Source organism: Nelumbo nucifera, chromosome 3 (assembly GCF_055504915.1).
Source record: "Nelumbo nucifera cultivar China Antique chromosome 3, China Antique-T2T, whole genome shotgun sequence".
Classification (NCBI taxonomy): Eukaryota; Viridiplantae; Streptophyta; class Magnoliopsida; order Proteales; family Nelumbonaceae; genus Nelumbo; species Nelumbo nucifera.
In genome coordinates, this window is record NC_142651.1 from 48,020,328 (window position 1) to 48,039,296 (window position 18,969).

The 18,969-nt window shown below is 35.8% G+C and overlaps 1 pseudogene across 1 annotated transcript in view; it reads right to left on the reverse strand.

Moving 5' to 3' along the window:
- Nucleotides 1-5,123: 5,123 nt before the first annotated feature.
- LOC104609574 (uncharacterized) overlaps nt 5,124-18,969 on the reverse strand; it is a 72,079-nt pseudogene continuing 58,233 nt past the window's right edge. The window contains exons 8-16 of the transcript XR_016083768.1: nt 18,732-18,883; nt 12,607-12,666; nt 12,477-12,496; nt 12,296-12,361; nt 10,114-10,281; nt 9,595-9,852; nt 6,686-6,898; nt 5,705-5,976; nt 5,124-5,590 (exon numbers count right to left, since the gene is read on the reverse strand). The product of XR_016083768.1 is annotated as an uncharacterized LOC104609574 (transcript). The remainder of the gene's footprint in view (nt 5,591-5,704; nt 5,977-6,685; nt 6,899-9,594; nt 9,853-10,113; nt 10,282-12,295; nt 12,362-12,476; nt 12,497-12,606; nt 12,667-18,731; nt 18,884-18,969) is intronic.

The window sequence follows — 18,969 nt, forward strand, 5'->3', positions numbered from 1 at the left end:
AGGGACTAACAATAGTCAAGCGTCAAACTGATCACCCAACACCTAAAATAACCATTGAATGCTCGGGGGTTGAAGAATGAGAATTTCATGCACTTCTTGAAAACAAATTGAGGTTTTCCAGTCAACCTTGATTTCTTTAATTAATACAATAAGATTGAGACCCACTGTTTTCAAAACCGGACCGGATCGGATGGTTGGACCGGAAAAACCAGGAATCGGTCATTTGACTGGTTTCATTTTTCTCTAAAACCGTTGATTTTGATCAACAAACTGCTGAACCGGCTAATTAATCATTTGAACCGTTTAAACCATTCGAACGGTTTTGACCGTTTTCAATTTTTTTAATTTTTTATTTTTTCGTCAAAACAGGTCAACCGTTCGGATCGAATAGTTGGACCATTCGAACTAATAACCGGACCCCTGACCAGTTTGATCACCAGTTCGTTTTTAAAAACCATGAAGACAACGATCACAAAATCTCCATCCGCCTGAATGCTGGATTCGCGTTGGGGAGGTTAGAGATATGGTGAGGACTGAGGAGAGGACCATTACCTTAATCTCAATAAAGAAACTTAAAGGTATTCGGATATCTGTCCCTCAACTTTGAATGATAGCGTAATATCCACATGGACCTGTTCAAAAGACAAGTTAGAGCGTTGGAGAATATGTGATGGGAGACCAGAGACCCCCTCCACCTATTGTGTTGAACTAACATGCCTATCCCAATGTGCAGCTGCCTTGTCTTGTGGGTAGGCATTCTTGTGGAGAGTTCAGAACACTACCCAATACCCATACCGTGCTGCCCACAACACTACCCACACCTATCCACAAGACACTGCAGCCAGTCACACATTAGAAACTTACCTCCCACATTTGTATATTGTCATTCGTGTGTTTGGATCTCTTACTCGCAAGAATTTCATTCATGCTTCATTATAATTGTGCATTAAGAACATCTCTCCCATTTGCACGTTAACATTTATAGAAAAATATTTCTTAATGTACAGCTGTAATATCATGTGGGTAGGGCTCTTATGGGCAAGAGATCTGAATTGGTCATTCATGAAAAGATGTTGTCGATGTGTGGCTCTAGTGTTGTGGGTAGTGTGGATAGCATTTGTGAGTGCATAATTGCAGCCGCACATTGAAAATGATACCCACACCTACCTACAAGACCTGCAGACCCACATTTAAAACATCGCTTGTAATTATATATATATTATCATTCATGTAGAGATGAACCCACCTAGATCCAAACAAGCTTCAGTTATTCGGACAAGTGACCAGCTGGTTTTGAGAGGTTGGTTTCAACTGTAATCAATAATCAGTGGTTAGTTCTTAAATGTTAGAATGAGAGAGATGTTTAGAACCCAGAGATTAACGCAACAACTTACTTCTTGGTTTAAATGTGTGGTGTGGATTTAGGGTTGTCAAATAGTGATGTAGGTGAACCTGAAATTTATTACACTAGACAAGAGCTGGACAACCTTTCGGATTGACTTTACCTGCTCCAACCCAAATATTTATAGTTGTACTCGGAACTTGATAAGTTGATATGAAACTTACCTTTAGGAAGCTACACATTCAATGCCTTTATAGTTCGTTTCTATGCTTGAATGTGTTTACTTGGACCCGACTATACATTCTCTCTCTTTCTCTCTCTTTTAAAATGTTGAGGGATCAATAGATTGGCCTTAATTGATCCTACACTCCATCTATGCTTCAACTTTTTTTATAAGGCACTTTTGTAGTTTTAAAAATAACTAAGTATAAAAAACTTAAAATATTTTTACTTTGGTATTTTTGCTTTGAAAACCATTTGGATAAAAAGAATTGAAAAGTATCAATTTAATCGATTCAAACTATAGCTGGATGGGAAGCATCGACTCCATCCATTTAAATGACTTCAAATTGGGAAGCATTGATTCCATCTAGCTAGGAAGCATCAACTTGATCGATTCAAACTACATTTGGCTGGAAAGACTCCATCTTCAAAGCAATATCCCTCCTAGTTCGAGTAAGACTGATTTGGGGTCACATTCTTCATCCAAGTTTGAGTTCAAGCGATTTAGGATCCCATTCTCTGTCCAAGTTCGAGTTCGAGTGATTTGGGGTCCGACTCTCCAAGTTCGAGTTCAAAATTATTATTCAATTGTTTGCCTTTTCGCAAACTTCAGAGTTAGCAGGAAGGGGTTTTTTCTTCTAACCTCGATTTACGGTCCCATTCCCTTTATTTTTTTCTTGTTTCTCCAACTCTTTTTAACTGGCCTAGGGAGATTTTACATATTTTATTTTTTTTGTTTGTTGTTTCTTTGTATTTGTATTTCATTGTTTAAGTAATTGATGTGATTCATTGGTCAAATTCTGATTGTATATTCTTTTTTTTTAAAGAATGAAAGAAATTCCTTCCTCTTAAAATGTAAGTAATTGATAATTTAGTTGAGTATTTGCAAAATGTAAATAAAAAAAATTAGACTTAGAAATCAATAGAAAGTTGGAAATGAATGGTTACCAGCAGTCCAGGATCAATTAAAGCAATAAATTTGGTTTCTTTTGATTTGTAGCACCTTGTTTCATGTATTCTTCGTTCATTTGGTTGATGGATAACTAGTTCCTTTTGTAGTTACTAATTTTGTGTTATAGAAAGTCAAACTCCCACCTATATGAAGAAATGCCTAAAAGGAGGAAACTTTGGTTGTTGAAAGCCACTAGCCTAAGTTGTTGGGTACGGTCATGGGCATGGTATGTTAATTCATTCAACCCCTTGCTAACATTCATAGTAGCCAACAACACCCAATAGAAGAGTACAATTAACCAAGAGCATTATCAATTCCAATTTATTTCCTCTTTAAGTACACTTAAAGTCCTTTTCTTCAAAGAAGCTGCAAATAAATATGAGAATCATACATAACCAAGAGGTCCATTGAGTTCTAAATGGTTTTGATGGTATAACTAACTAGAGGGGGATAGATGTTCAAAACTGTAAATTATGTATCAAAATTGCAAACAATTATCCAGTCTATTTAGTGCCGGATGGTTTCTAAGTCTATAAACATATAAGAATCATACAAAACAAAGAGGTTTAGTGGGTTCCAAATGATTTTGATGATGTAACTATGATGTGGAGGTATAGATGTTTGCAACTATAATTTATATTTCAAAAAGCATTCAAAAAAATTATGTTTCAAAGTTACAAACAATAATCTAATCTGTGTAATGCCGGATAGTATCCAACTCTATAAAAAACTATGCGATATGTATAATGCCGGATGGTTTCCAACTTTGTAATAAACCATCTAATCTTCTCCATGCCAGATGGTTTATACACTTGTGAGAATCATATCCTGTCTTATATAATGTTGGGATTTAGATGATTTTGAGGGTATAAATACTATTTTACACCTGAGGGGCTAAAATTTACAACTACAATTGAAAAATCAAAATTGCAATAAACAATCCATTTTATGTAATGTCGGATGTTTTACAACTTCGTAATAAACCATCCAGTCTTTTCCATGTTGGATGGTTTATACACTTGTAAGAATCATATACTACCTTATGAAATGCTGGGCTTTAGATGATTTTGATGATGTAAATACTAATTTATCACCTAAGGGGCTGAAATCTACAATTGCAATTGAAGATTCAAAACTATAATAAACCATCCGGTTTGTGTAATGCCGAATGGTTTCCAACTCTATAAATCACTATCCAATCTATGTAATGCTGGATGACTTCCAACTCTGTAAAATACTATCCAATCTGTTTGATGCCGAACAGTTTCCAATTCTATAACCATCTGGTCTATATAATGCAAGATGGTTTCCAACTTTGTAATAAACCATCTGTTCTTTCTCATGCTAGATGGTGCCTAAATTTGTTAAACACCACCCAGGTTGCTCCATACCAGATAATCTAGGCAAAAAATCTATTCTCGTTGTTGATCATATAAGTAGATATGTAGTTTGGGTATTAATCACAAAGATAAGCATTATGAGCTTTATTCAATTGTCTTGCTGTTTTAGCCAATCTAACATTATCATTCACCACCTTAATCTAGTACACTTGCTTTGAAGATGGAGTCGATGCTTCCCAACCAGCCATAGTTTGAATCGATGGAGTTGATGCTTCTCAACCAGATGGAGTCGGTGCTTCCCAATCTTAAGTCGTTTGAATGGATGGAGTCAATGCTTCCTAGCTAGCTACAATTTGAATCAATTGAGTTGATGCTTCCTAACCAAATGGAGTCGATGCTTCCCAATCTAAAGTCGTTTTAATGGCTAGAGTCGATGCCTCCGACCAGCCGTAGTTTGAATGATGGAGTCGAATTCAAACTTGGAGATGCTTCCAGCTGAATGGATGGAGTCGAATTCAAACTTGGAGAAGACAAACGAAACATGAATGCTTTTTGGATTTAGTGAATTCTACTTTTAACAAAAAAGGGTAATTTTGTCCTAAAAACTTCATGTTTTCTCCCGCTCACTCAATTTGCTATTATTTCTAAAACATAACTGAAATTGTCAATTGATCAAACTTGGTCAATTTTTTTTCTTTCTTTTTTTTTTTTTTTTGCAAAAAGTCCTTTCTTAGGTTGTGTTTGCTGCAGAAGAATATTAGAAAAGATAATTAATTGAAGAGGAAGCATGCTTTGCACTACTTTATTGAAATAAACAAAATGGGGGTAAAGGAAACAAAGTTGAAGATGGCTCAAAATTTTCTTGTCTCTTTCAATTATTTCTTTCTTCCTTGGCAACAAATCCCAGTCTTAGCAATTTCTATTTCTTAGGAAGAGGTTGGCATATTGTGTGATTCAAAGCAGTGATACATCAAATTTAAATTTTAAAATGTTCTTAAATTCAAGAATTGAACCAGGACATCTCTATAAAGGGTATTAACCTTCAAAAGTTGCCACACACCAACACGTATCAATACTTTGAACCTTGGTGCCAAAACCTTTGCTCCAGCCAGTGTCCAAACCCTATTTCAAGTCCCTTTTGGTACCAAAGCAGAAAGTGCTTAGCATTTTACTCCAGGTTTCAAGATCATCAACCAACCAAACTTGGGCTCCACCACCAGAAAACCATTCAATGGTGTGATCAAATTCAACATCTTGATTCCTAGCCTGACCAATAAAAGATAATAGTTCCCACTTATTAAGTCGAGAAATTTTACAAACGAGGCTTGCAACGTCTAAACAATAAAAGCACAGAACAATACAAGATGAAGATGCTACAGTTACACAGAATAAGAATAATCCCTCGACCGTTATCTGATCTCCTGCTTCTTTTCAAAATCAAGGGTTGTCCAAGAAATACAAAATACTTAGATCGGCTCCATGTATATAAAAAGAATAAATGGTTTATCCAGGTAGGAAGGAGAATGGTGATTAGAAGCACAGACACTGCTCAAGTACACGCTTCCCATAAATCTTTCAAATAGAATAGGCCTTTAATCGGATCTGGGCCTGTTTGAGACACCTTTGCGGTGTTTATAAAGAGGTAACAGCAAGCGAGTCCCATGTTTGCTCCTCCCATAGCATCGCCGGTAAAGTAGAAAAATTGCCAGAATGACAACAATTGGAACAGCCCATCTGCCACAACAATTAGACAAATTAGAGCATTAGAACATCACTTGGCAATCTTCAAGTCCAATGTCTATCCTTGAGATTTTTCTTAATGCTGTCTTCTGGAGAAGGTAATATTACCTATCCAGATCAAGGAAAGGGCTATAAACTATTGCCTCCCAGATTGCCACAATAAAATGCCAAACAGGGTTGTAATAAAGAGACTCTGCTGACCAAAACATCCTTGTATACGCCTCCAAGAAGATAAATAGTATCCATGCTACACTCTCGAGAAAAATAAGTTTTACAACAAACCGTCCCACCACCACCATGACAAGAGAGAAGACCACCAACCAATTAAAAAGCCTGTTGTTGTACTCCTTAATGAATAGAGACCTTGCCTTCGACAACATCTGCATATACACATTGAAGATGCATATCCAAAACTAAGGCAATTTAGAGATTGCATGAAAATGAGACCAATAACTTTAAAGACCAATTTAGAGACCACTTTCATCATTAATCTTAGAAGGGGTGATCATGGGCTAAGCCGGGCCAGGCCAGGCTTCTGGACCTATAACTTTAAATACATTATATTAAATATATCATACTTTATAATATAAGATATAATATACATTATATAAATATATAAAATGCTATCATATATATATATATATATATGACACACACATGTATGCATATATATAATAAAAATGATATAATATACACATATTGTGATTCAGGCTGGGCCAGGCTTTCGATCCAGACTAGAAATGTTCACTGCTAATACTTTAGGCTGTTTTGGGTTGATTCAGCCCAAGGGCAATGGGGCAACCCCCCCAAGGGCACCCAATATTGTTCAAGGTACTTGACTATGTTGGTAGTAGCAGCAGAGCAGCAGAGGCCGGTAACTAGTTATCTCTGACTCTGATAAATCCACCTTTTATGTGGATTTCAAAATTCCAGGGGCAGTGGTCATTTAAATTCCATGAAGATGATAGAATTCAATTCCAATTCCTACCAGTTATCCAGAACAACTTAAAGGAATTTGCTCCCAACCAAAACCTAAAATTGAGGTCACGACCAAAACAGCAACTAAAAGGAAACAAAACTTGGGCAAACCTTCATCATACGTTGTTCATACTTTGCTTTTGAAGGACCAATACATTCCACCTCGAAACTTTGATTACATTGCAAAAAACCCGCATTAAATTTTGCCATGGAAGGAAGTCTTAGAACTTGAAGCTGATCCATTTTGTCCTCACACTTGGTATACAGTGCCTCACACAGCTTTGATGATTGATATTCATTTGCAAAAATGAATTTCTTGTACTCCTATATGGGAAATTTCCAATAACAGAAACAGATATACAGTAAATTAGAAGATAACAATGCTTTAAAATACATGCAGTTTAGTGATACAGCAGTTCAGAATTTGCACAAAGGTAATAGCTGAGCTAGCAATAAAGTTAAATGGCTACCATTCAATAATGAAACAATAACTCAGTTTTCAAGGCGCCAAGGCAAGGCTAGGCGATGCCTAGGCAATGGATTTTTTAAGAAAAACCATATATCCTAGGGTAGTTCCCTAGGTTCCATAACCATCTTTCCTTAATAATTATCCATAATTTTTAAGTCTAGAAAATCAACATTTTATGAGAAGAAAAAGAACAAAGGAAAGATAATTAAAAAAAATATAGGGGCTGAACCCCTACTTTTGTTATAGGAAAAGAAGAAAGGAAAAGGTGGAAGAAGAATATGTGGAAGAAGAAAATGTGTTGATTAGACAAAAATTTAAGTTCTTCCCTTGCTTATTGGTTCAGGTTTTGAAATCTTTGAGGGCTCAATCAAGAATCAAAATTTCGATACGATACACTCCGTATTAGATGTATTGTATTGTATCTTTGGGGTCCCGATACACCTGTTTACAGGTGTTTTCAGGGACCCTTTTTTTTAAAATAATATATATATATATATTTAAAAATGAAATTGAAAACCAAATAAATAAAAAAAAATAAGGGGAGTATCGTTATAAGTACCGATACACCTCCACCAATACACAGAGGTGTCTTGATACTTTGAACCATGGGTTCAATGCGGCAGTTGCCAATGTTTGTGTTGATTAAACCCTAACAAATAAGAAAATAACAAAAAGAGTTTACTATCTAAACACATAAAATGAATATTCTAGTTTAATAATGTCTATTTTATAATTATAATGTCAAAAAAATTAAAAATATAAAAGTCGTTTATAACAGTGCACAAAACTGCTTGGCAACTGGGCAAGGCGAGCCTCCAAGGGTGCCTTGTTGCCTAGGCCGCCTTGACAATCAATGCAGGTGGTGCAATGTGTCCATGTGCAAGTGTATGCACAGTGGATTCATCCTTCAGCCAAAAAGTTGGGAAAACCACGCAAGAAGTTAACAATAGAAGGCATAACCAAGTAATGACAATTTCAACATTTTTAAACTCAACGTGGTGAGATGGTTTCTCTACTTTCAAGGAATTTCAGACACTAAATAACTGGAAGGTAATTTGAATGCCTTGAGATGGATAGAGCTTGTTTAAGGAGGGTTGAAGCTAAGTTTTATATCATTCCTTATCTTTTTTAATTTAATTCTGTTGATAAGATAACTTTTAGCTTCTGATGGCTCTTATCACTTAGAAATCCTGGGTAAGGAGGAATTTATAGAAATAGTAGGGGAGAATTGAGAATATGGACCTTTTCCTCCAAGCATGGAATATTTTTGAGAAGATTAGATGTATTAGCTTAAGCATTGATATTTTGCAGTGCATACTTTCATGTGCCAATAGGAAAATGATACATTGGAAATATGTGGATAGGCAAAACTTCTGCATCCAGAAATAACTGCTATGATTCTTTTTTGTTTTATTTACTTTAATAAACTCCTTAAGAAATGACTATGAATATAAGTTAAATGGGTTATCAATAAAAAACAGTTCAATAGATAAATTGAAATAGTTTAAAAGGCAGTAAAAAAATCTGTTTAAAATTAAAATGTTGTCCACATAGCTTTCCCGATACATAAAAACTGGCCTGAAAGGGCATTGACTTGGTAAAACTTTTCATTCAATTAATGATAAGAAAAGCTCTCATTAAATTAGGAAGATGATATATAGGAAATATGTAGATAGGCAAAATCTCTGCATCTAGGAAATAACTGCTAGGTCATTCCTCTTTTGTTTTATTTACTTTAAATCTAATAAACTCCTTAAGAAATGACAATGAATATAAGTTCAATGGATTACACCAACATAGTTTGTCAAGGCGATGCCTAGGCGACAAGGCACCCATGGGTGGTCACCTCGCTTAATTGTCTACCTATTTTGTACATGCCATACTAGAAACATTTTTATATTCTTAGTTTTTTTATATTATAATAATTAAATAGATATTATTAAATTAAAATAGTCATTTTGTGGGTTTATATATTAGTTTCTTTTTATTATTTTCTTCTTTGTTAGGGTTCAATCAACACACATATTGGTGTATGCATCCTGAACCCTCAAAGACTTCAAAACCTGAACCAATAAGAATGAAAGATGGTTTCTGGTTTCTATGGAACCTAGGGAATTACCCTAAAATTCATGACTTATATGCAAAAAATTCCATCCCCTAGGCAACTAGGAGACAAGGTACCACCTACACCTATCTTTGCTTTGGTGCATTGAAAACTATGATTACCGATAAAAAGAAATCAGTTCAATGGATCAATTGAAATAGTTTAAGCAGCAGTAAAAATATTCTTCCATTTAAAATTTAAATTATTAAAAATTTGTTCACATAATTCCCTAGACACATAAAAACTGACCTAAAAGGACATTGTCTTGGTAAAACTTTTGATTCAATTAATGATAAGAAAAGCTCTAATTAAGTTGGCATTAAATGTTTGATTTCTATATTGTCTACGAATTTATGAAAAATCATGCCCATTTAGGAAAAAAAAAAGAAAAGAAACATTATGGAAATTTTAGTTAACCTTACATAAAGTCCAGTCTCCCAGCTATACCTTATCTATTTCTTCATCCAATTTATCAACAGATTGCTTAGCATGGTAACGGCCAAAATGCTGCTCATCAAATACTTTTATTGCTTCATTTTTTGATTCATCATGGGCTCTTCCTAAAGAGTGCTCTGGGAGGGGTAATCCTAATTCCTCCATCCTATGATCATAAAGCTTCAAGCACCGCTCAAGAATTCCTTTATTGAAAACTTCAACAAGAGAACCTGTGGATGGAATTTCCCCTTTGTTCAAGGCTTCAAGAGTCTGCAACACACAAACAGTATTTTGCTTGAACATCATTAAAAAAATAATTATTCTGTAGAAAGAAGGAATGCACAAAACAAGGCAAATAGTCATGGCTGGGGGAACAAGTGGGGGAAGACAATTGCCGGGTCTAACCCACTATTTTGAATGCTGCAATACACAGGGTGCTATCTTATGAGCTAGGTCAATACATGCTGATAAGATGGATATATAATTAAAAACTAGCAGCAGTTAAAACCAGAGTGTCCAAAACAAAGGTACCTGTTCCAGAAAAGATACAAACTGCTTTCCATTGAGAGGTACTCCCTGCAAAATTTTTGGACGAATAATAGAAGCAACAAGTTCTTTCAACTTCTCCCTATTCTCAACATAAGTAGGGTCAAGTTCATCATCCTTCATGTCACAAAGCTTTGTTCGCTGAAGATGAGGCTGTTAAATAGTCCAATTTGCAGGTTCGTTAGCTCATACTTAAGCAAGCTGAGCGCAGTTCCATATGTCGCAAAGCTTTTTCTATTAGCTTTGCTAATGCTAGTGACAATGATGTTGCTGTAAATATTTTAAAATCTCATTTAAAACCTATTTTGTATAGAAAATTGTTTCATATTAGATGTGCATGTCATATTTTAACTTTGTATTCAAGATGGTTTGAACATTATTTCACCGCATATTACAAAAATTAGAAAATTTATTTTGTTTATTAGATCTTCCAATTCAAGAAAACAAGATTTTAAGAACTTATGTCATCAATACAGAAAAAATATATAAAATGTTTATGTTAGATGTTCAACACAGGTGAAATTCCACCTTTTCTATTTTAGAAGGTTGCATCCCATATAGGGAAAACCCAAGAAAGAAACTGGGTTTTAGGATACCACGAGCAGAATTAGCGTTTCTTTAACAATACTAAATAAAAAAATAAAACAAACAGAATGGAAGGTAGTATCAAAGCTCTGATACCATGTTTGTATTCAGTTGTGAAGAAGAAGAAAAATAGAAAGAAGAGAGGTTCTGGTCGGCCATAACATCCAGCCCTCCAAAACAGTCTTTTATATTAGGCAATAAGAAAGGGATACAATGACTAATCTGCCCCTGATTAGTAGACAGTAAGAAAACATAAAAACAGAATAAGCCCATGCCCATTTAGCCCAGAAAGGAAGTTATACAAATAATTATCAAGACATAACATAAACAGGCCCAAGCCCACAATGCTATGCTACACAACACATAGTACATCAAATAAAATTTGGTCATTATTAAGTGAAAGTAAGCAACAATAAATTTCTAGCTCTTCTTCAGCTTAATCAAGTTCATTTAGTGAATTTAATTTTTATTTGCAGAGTAATATTAGAAACTTCCTATTAGTTGATGAATAAGATAAGTTTGATATTTTAGCTTGGTGTAAAGGACATAAACAAAATTATCTTGTCCTTGCCACCATGGCACGTGATCTACTAACCCCTCCAATATCCACAATCACATTGGAGTCTTGTTTTAGTGCAGATAACAGGGTATTGGATGAAAAGAGGAGCAGCATGATAGATAAACCCTGGAAATGTGCATATGCCTATAACATTGGTTAGATGAAGAGGATGGACTACAAGATAGAGGACATGACACCTTATCCAATGGATCACCAAAAAATGCAGATAAAGAAGGTGGCACTTGAAGAGAAAAGTGAAGCCAATATGCAAGAACTGTACAAAATTATTAATATTATTTTAAATTTTGATTTTCAGTTTTACCTGTAAGTCATTTGTGATTTTTTCCAATTCCATTGTAAATTTTTATTTTCAATTTTTATGCTAATTTGTTGCAATTCCATTGTTTTTTTTTTCAATTTCATTTTACTATTTCATATATTAAATTATGAATAATTGTATACATTAAAATTCATATGGAATAAAATTTAATTATTTTTCAATTTGTTGTATATCTTGTATTCTTGTTAAGTTTTTTTTTTATGTTTTTCATCATTTTTTCAATTTTCTTTCAACTTTTTATTTTTCTTAGTTAAAAAAGCATGTTGGCCCACAGGTTGGTCTGGCCTAGTACAGGCCCATGGGAAGTGGGGCCAGGCTCCCCTCCCACATTTTTGTGGCATGCCAGCACAGCCCACTATAGTGCAAACAAAGCAAAAATGTGACTGGCCCACATTACACCTATACCCATGTCCATGTCCATGCAACACTGGTGCCAATCCTATTGTTGTTAGCCTATGTTTGGTGATAGTTAACTGGTAATTATTTATTGATAACCATTTGCTTTCCCACAATATCCACATTACACAAATTCACACACAAACTTGTGCATGATATGAGGGAGGGCAGTCAAGGTGTTTGTGTTCTTACTAAAATGGAGTTCAATTCTTAACTATTTTTGAAATTTGATCATTGACATGACCCAATTTTTGAAACAAAGAACCCATCATTATGAAAGCCCATACCTGTGGTAAGCTAAAAGTTGTGTTGTTATCGCCCATAATTGCCAATGATTCTCGAATCTGGTTAACCTTGTAAAATCAAAAAGGCAGAACTCCATATCTCGGAATGTTTTCTTTAGTGAAAAGAAAACAAAGTGTTGGATAGAAATTCTAAGAAAAGAAAGGCGTTGGATAGAAGCAATACCCGATCAATATTTTTGTCGCCTACAGTCAAAATTGTCATTCAGGGTCAAACTCAATCTAATCACGTGAAATAACTTTGTTGGCTCAAGAACGCAAGCAGGAGGAAAAAAGAAAAAAAAAAAAAAACTAACCATCTTTATTTGGTACCCGTTGGAGAGCTTCATCCACCATCTGCTGCACAGATTTCCCCTCTGTAAAGTATCATCAAAAAATATTAACTTCAGGCTGAACTGAACAAGAAAAAACATGGAAAGACAGAAAAATAAGAAATTGTATTTGGCATATGCTTAGCAACTTTGAAGTTTAACCAATAAGAACTTTGTTGTAAAATTCTACATTTAAATATGCAATACTGCACAACCAAATAGATAAAGAAACATCAATTTTAGACAACATATTTTCTCCTTAATTGACAACAAGGTAAGAAAAGGATTCTGTATATTTATTAAACACAACATCTGAGGACCCAAATTCTGTTTATTTACTAACTCAATTATTTGATCAGCAACATAGAGACCAATAGGCTAGTTGTAAAACACATCTGCAATAATTCAGAAAATATAGAAAAGAAAAAAAAAAAGAAAGAAAACAAAGAAGTTTTGCAGAAGTCTGTGGAAGGAGATGAGAGAAGAAGAGAAGAGTTTGATCCTCTCTCTATCACCCCAATTAGATCTTTTTTTCTTTTAGTTATAATCTGAACACAATTCCCTAGAATGCCCTTAATGGGGCATCCAGCACTAAAGAAATAATAGAAAGAACAAAAAGAGGCCCATAACTAAGGCCCGATAACTAAAAGAACACAAACATAGCATAACTTAAGTGAAATAAAGAAGTTAAGGCCCATTTGGCTCATACACTCCCCCTCAAGCTGAGCATAGATGTCAATCATGCCCAGCTTGCTTACATAAGGTTGAAGCTTTTCTTTTGGAACTCCTTCAATCAAAATATCTGCTAGCTGCTCCTCTAATGCAATGAAAGGACAACACACCTCTCCTGAAAGCACTCTCTCCCATATAAAGTGTCTATCTACTTCAATGTGCTTAGTTCTATCATGCTGAACTAGGTTGTGGCATCATACCTATTGGAGCATGGAGTAGTCCATTAGAATAGTTGTACATACACTCCACAATAGAATGGTGTAGCAGAAAGGAAGAACAAACATATTGTGGAAGTAGCAAGAAGCATGATGTTGAGCTCTACTATTCCAGTTCGTTTTTGAGGTGATGCAATTCTTACAACAGCTTTCTTGATTAATCTGGTGCCTTCTCGTGTTCTTGGATATAGCACTCCATTCAGCCTGAGGGGGAGGCATTCCATATTCCTCTAAGGGTGTTTGGATGTGTATGCTTTGTCCATGTTCTTGGTCCTCACCGCTCAAAGTTGGATCCTAAGGCGAAGAAGTGTGTCTTCCTTGGGTATGCAGGAAATCGGAAGGGGTATTGTTGTTATGATCCGGTCTCCAGGAGTCGGTATGTTACTATGGATGCCACCTTTTTTTAGTCCACACCTTTTTTCTTGGGGGGTTCTTCTCAAGGGGATTGTTTTGGAGAAGGAAGTGAGAAATCTATACCACTTCTTGTTCCAGCCCCTTTGTCCACTCCAGTGTTTGACCTACCTATCTCACCCACTTTGCCACCTCCACTACGTCCTATCTCTTAGTGTTTTACACGACAGTGCCTATGATAGCATAGGGAGATTGATTCCACAACAAAGGAACCCATGTCACTCCCTATCGGCTCATCGGAGATTCCAGGTTCGACTGATGCAGACCCAGGTATGCCTCTTCATTCCTCTTATGGTTTAGTTCCTAGTGATACTACTACCCCTACTCCTAACACCATTGCAAATAACCTTGATCTCCCTATTGCACTTAGAAAAGGGAAGAGGAAGTGTACTGCTCATGCTCATTGCATCTCACACTATCTTTCCTACATTGGATTATCTCCTTCTTACCGAGCCTTCCTTTCATCCCTTGACTCCGTGTCTATACCCAGGAGTGTTAGTGAGGCTCTCTCCAAACTTGAGTAGAGGACAACAATGCAAGAGCAAATGAAAGCATTGATTAAAAATCAGACGTGAGAGATTGTGGATTTACTTGAAGGCAAGGAGACAGTTGGATACAGATGGGTTTATATAGTGAAGTACAAGGCTAATGGGAGTATAGAAAGGTACAACGCAAGGCTGGTTGCAAAAGCGTACACTCAGACTTATGGCATAGATTATTTGGAAACTTTTGCACCAGTGGCAAAGATGAGTTCAATCTAGATTCTTCTATCACTAGCAGCTACATACAAGGTTCAAAGTTTCGTCACGTATCGGCCCGTATCGGTCAATACGTACCGTATCTTAAGGCTTCCGGAACGGGGAACGGTTCGAAATCAATTGTACTGTTCCTTTTCGTCATGCCGAAGGCGTATCGATGCCGTATCAGTGTTGTATCGGTGAGTTTCGGTCATGTATCGGCCGATACGCAACTGATACGGTGGCGTATCGGCCGATACAGAACGATTTTACTGTTGTTAAAACACAAATAGAAGTGATTTCGAAAGACGGCTTCTAAACCTATTTTGAAGCCCTCTTTCTTTCCCAAACCCTCCAAAAAGCCTTTTAACCTTTCTAAAGACTCAAATCTTGTAAAAATTTGCCAAAAACATTTATAAATTTGCAAGATGCCAAGATTCAATATGTTTTCCAAGGTTGTGTAAAAAGGAGTGAAAATAAATATGTTTTTTCAATTTTTTTTTTTTACATTTTCAGCCAATGTTAGAAAAGATAAGGAGAAAGAAAGTGGTTTGCCCCTGCCCCTTTGGCTGGGGGGCGAAGACAAGACCCCCCTTTTAACAAATGTTATGCATTTTTATTTTTTTTTAAAATAAAAGATTTTTATTAAAGATAAAGAAAAAAAATGAAATCGCCCCTTCCTCCTTCATCCTCTTAAGGAAGCTTACGCCTCTTGCGTTCTAAACCATGATTCACGCCTCTAGATAGTGGAACACCTTCGTGTTTTAAAACATTGAATCATTGATATTTATTTATTTTTTAATTTTAATTTACTTTTAGAATAAAATATGCAAAATAATTATTTCATCAATTATGTCCATAAATCCATTCAATTTTTTGTTACATATTTACTTTTCTTAATTTTAATTTAATTTTTAGAATAAAACATGCAAAATAACTATTTGAATAAAAATAAATAATTATTTAGTTTTTAGAAAATTAGAATAAAACATGCAAAATAATTAATTGATCTATCATGTCCATAATTAGATAGTATGTTTATGTTCCCGACTTCCTGTTTATTGATTATAATATGCTTTTTTTCATAAAACCCACTAAAACGTGCTATTTTTATGCATAAATAGCTCATTTATGTCTTATATTTAGTGGTATTGATGTTTATTTATGATTTATTAGAGTATTTATAACATTTCCATGTGTTTCCATGCGTATCTTAACTTTTCATCCGTATCCATGCGTATCCAAGGTGTATCCCGATACGTCTCTTAAATTTGCTTTTCCGATACGCATAGCGTTTTCGATACTTTGAACCTTGGCTACATACTCTTGGCCACTCTTCCAACTTGATGTGAATAATGCTTTTCTCAATGGGGACTTGTAAGAGGTGTATATGGATCTTCCAACTGGCTTCTACAATGATGTGGAAAAATGAAAGGTATGTAGGTTGAAGAAGGCTCTATGTGGTTTGAAGCAATCACCCAGAGCTTGGTTTGGCAGGTTTAGGAGTGCATTGGTTGTATTTGGATATACTCAAACTCAATCTGATCATCCTCTTGTTGTGAAGAGGAGGGAGTCACTGGTGTTAGTTTTGATACTTTATGTGGATGATATTGTAGTCATAGGAAACGATCTGAGTGAGATTGATACCTTGAAGAAGAATCTGTACAAAGAGTTTGAGATTAAGGATCTTAGGGAGCTGAAGCACTTTCTGGGCATTGAGGTGGCAAGGTCCAAGCATGGGATCTTCATCTCACAAAGGAAGTAGGTTCTAGATCTACTGCAAGAGACAAGAAAACCTAGGGCAAGGGCAATTGATACACCTATTGATCAAAACCACAGGATAAATGCTTCAAAAGGTGAACTAGTGAAGGATGTTGGAAGGTATCAGAGGTTAGTGGGGCGGTTGCTATACTTATGTATGACACGACCATACATCTCTTAAGCAGTGAGTGTGGTGAGTCAATACATGCATCCTCCACGAGTTTAGCATTGGGAGGATATTGACAGGATACTTTCCTATTTGAAGGGACATCTAGGTAGAGGCATATGGAAGAGTAAGAAATAGATAGTTGTGGCAAGGTCAAGTGCCAGAGCTGAATACAGAGCCATGGCACATGGTATTTCAGAGCTCCTCTGGATCCGCTCCTTGTTAGGAGAGATTGGAGTTGAGGCGAAAGAACCTATGGTGCTATGTTGTGACAATCAAGCAGCAATTAACATTGCCTACAACCCGGTTCAGCATGATAGGATGAAGCGTATAGAAGTGGATAAACACTTATTAAGGGAAAGGGTGACATCCAGAGAAGTTTGCTTACCATATGTTGCATCTGACTTGCAACTTGCTGATGTTCTTACAAAAGGTGTTGCAAGAAACAAGCAGGAGCTTGATCTACGCAAGTTAGGAATGTGTGACATTTATTCCCAACTTGAGGGGGAGTGTTGAGTTTATGGCCGATATTAATTGTTTTTATTTACATAGCATAGTTCGGGAGTTATTGGGCCTTAGGCCCATTAGTTTATTTTTTAAGCTAAGAATGCTTATTCAGTTCTTACAAGTAGCTGACTTACTAAGGGCATACTTGTCTTTGTATTCTCTTTTATTTGTGAAGTATATAATCTAATGAAAGGGGTGGACAAACCTAATTTTGGCTTCTCCCATTCTCTTCTATCTCTCTTCTCTTTCTTTTCTTCTTTCTTTTACAGTTTTTATATCAATGGTCTGAACTGGAGAGAATGAATCCATAACCCATCCGACCTCAACTCTATAGTCTATATAGATTTTCCAAAAGAATTCAAAAACTATTATGCCCCTACTTAAGTATGGGACATGTAACTTACGTAAAGCAAAAGGGACAAAACACAACTGCATAAATAAGAGTTGAAGGATTAAAATAACCCTCTAATACTTCTCTTAAGGTTCCTCTTAACAAATCTAGTAATTACAGGACCAAGGGAGTGTTGCTCTTAACAATTTAATGGTCAGCATATTGGGTGGAATCTGCTGTGGCACACAGGTATTTCTAGTTTACTTGGACTATTCTAGAAAGGATGAGTTGGACTTTTGAAGTTCCCTGGGACTCCGGAGAGTTTACATGGGCAGACTTATTTGCTAATGGGAAGAACTGAAATGTCCAGTTGAATACGATGTACTGAACAAGGCAAGGATAACCTCTCCTCTACTATCTCTGAAGATTCCTCTAATCCCAGATCACCCAGATTGCCTATTGAACCATAAAAATTGATCTTGATGGTTTGCAACCTTCTTTTTTTAACAGTGAGGAGGGGTGTTTAATAAGGAGCAATTAGAAACCAATCAGATCAAGATCAACCAATAGTACATCGTGCATGATCAAGCCAAATTCCTCTGAACATCTCAACCTCCAGAAGTTGGTAACTCTGAACTCTACCACTTCATAAGAACCTCCACACAACAAGAGATAAGATCACTCCTCTTCCAAGATGCCCAAAGGACAGCAACTTCTGATATTGTGGACCTTCTGGCTCTTCTCTAAGTTTTCAGAATGGTTAAAGCCCATGCTATTTAAGGTAATTCAAGTAAGCTATCAAATGATGGTGAATAGAAAATCATGGAAGTTATGTCTTGTCATCCAGGAAATTGTATTACTTGATATTTTTGAATATCTATGCCAAATGTCTCTAGGAGGTTAGTGATCATATGGACAACCAACAAAGTGGGGTTTTAGGAGCTTTTCTGTTGCATAGATTCAATGCCCATGAATGTGGAGTGTAGATATTCTTAGGCTGTTTTTAGGTGAATAGACCTAAAGAAAGTACCACCAGACATCTTTATGTCATGTGAAGGAATTTTTATTTATTTATTGGTTTATTTGTTTGTTTCTTTGATGTATGTAAAGTATGCCTCTTACATGAGACTGATCAAGTCAGAGGTTCCACCCCCAACATCTGTTCCTGGATTCCTGGTATTAGTAGAGCATACTTGATGACCGGAAAACATTATATCTCAGACTTGTTCCATAAGTTTGTTCAAACTTACGTAAGAAGTCACGCTGGATAAGCCACAAAAGCTTGGCTGGCTCAAATGCAATATCTTGTCCCTGTAAAAATATTCAGCCATTTAAATTCATAAGAAATGATCTTCTAACTTACAAGTTTATATGAGAAGGATTAAGTAAAAAAGTAGGTTACCTTCACTCTTTTTCCACACGTATGCATTAGGAAAAACCAGGGAACAAGTTAGGATTGTTGGCAGAAATGGTTCTGTTACTAATAAT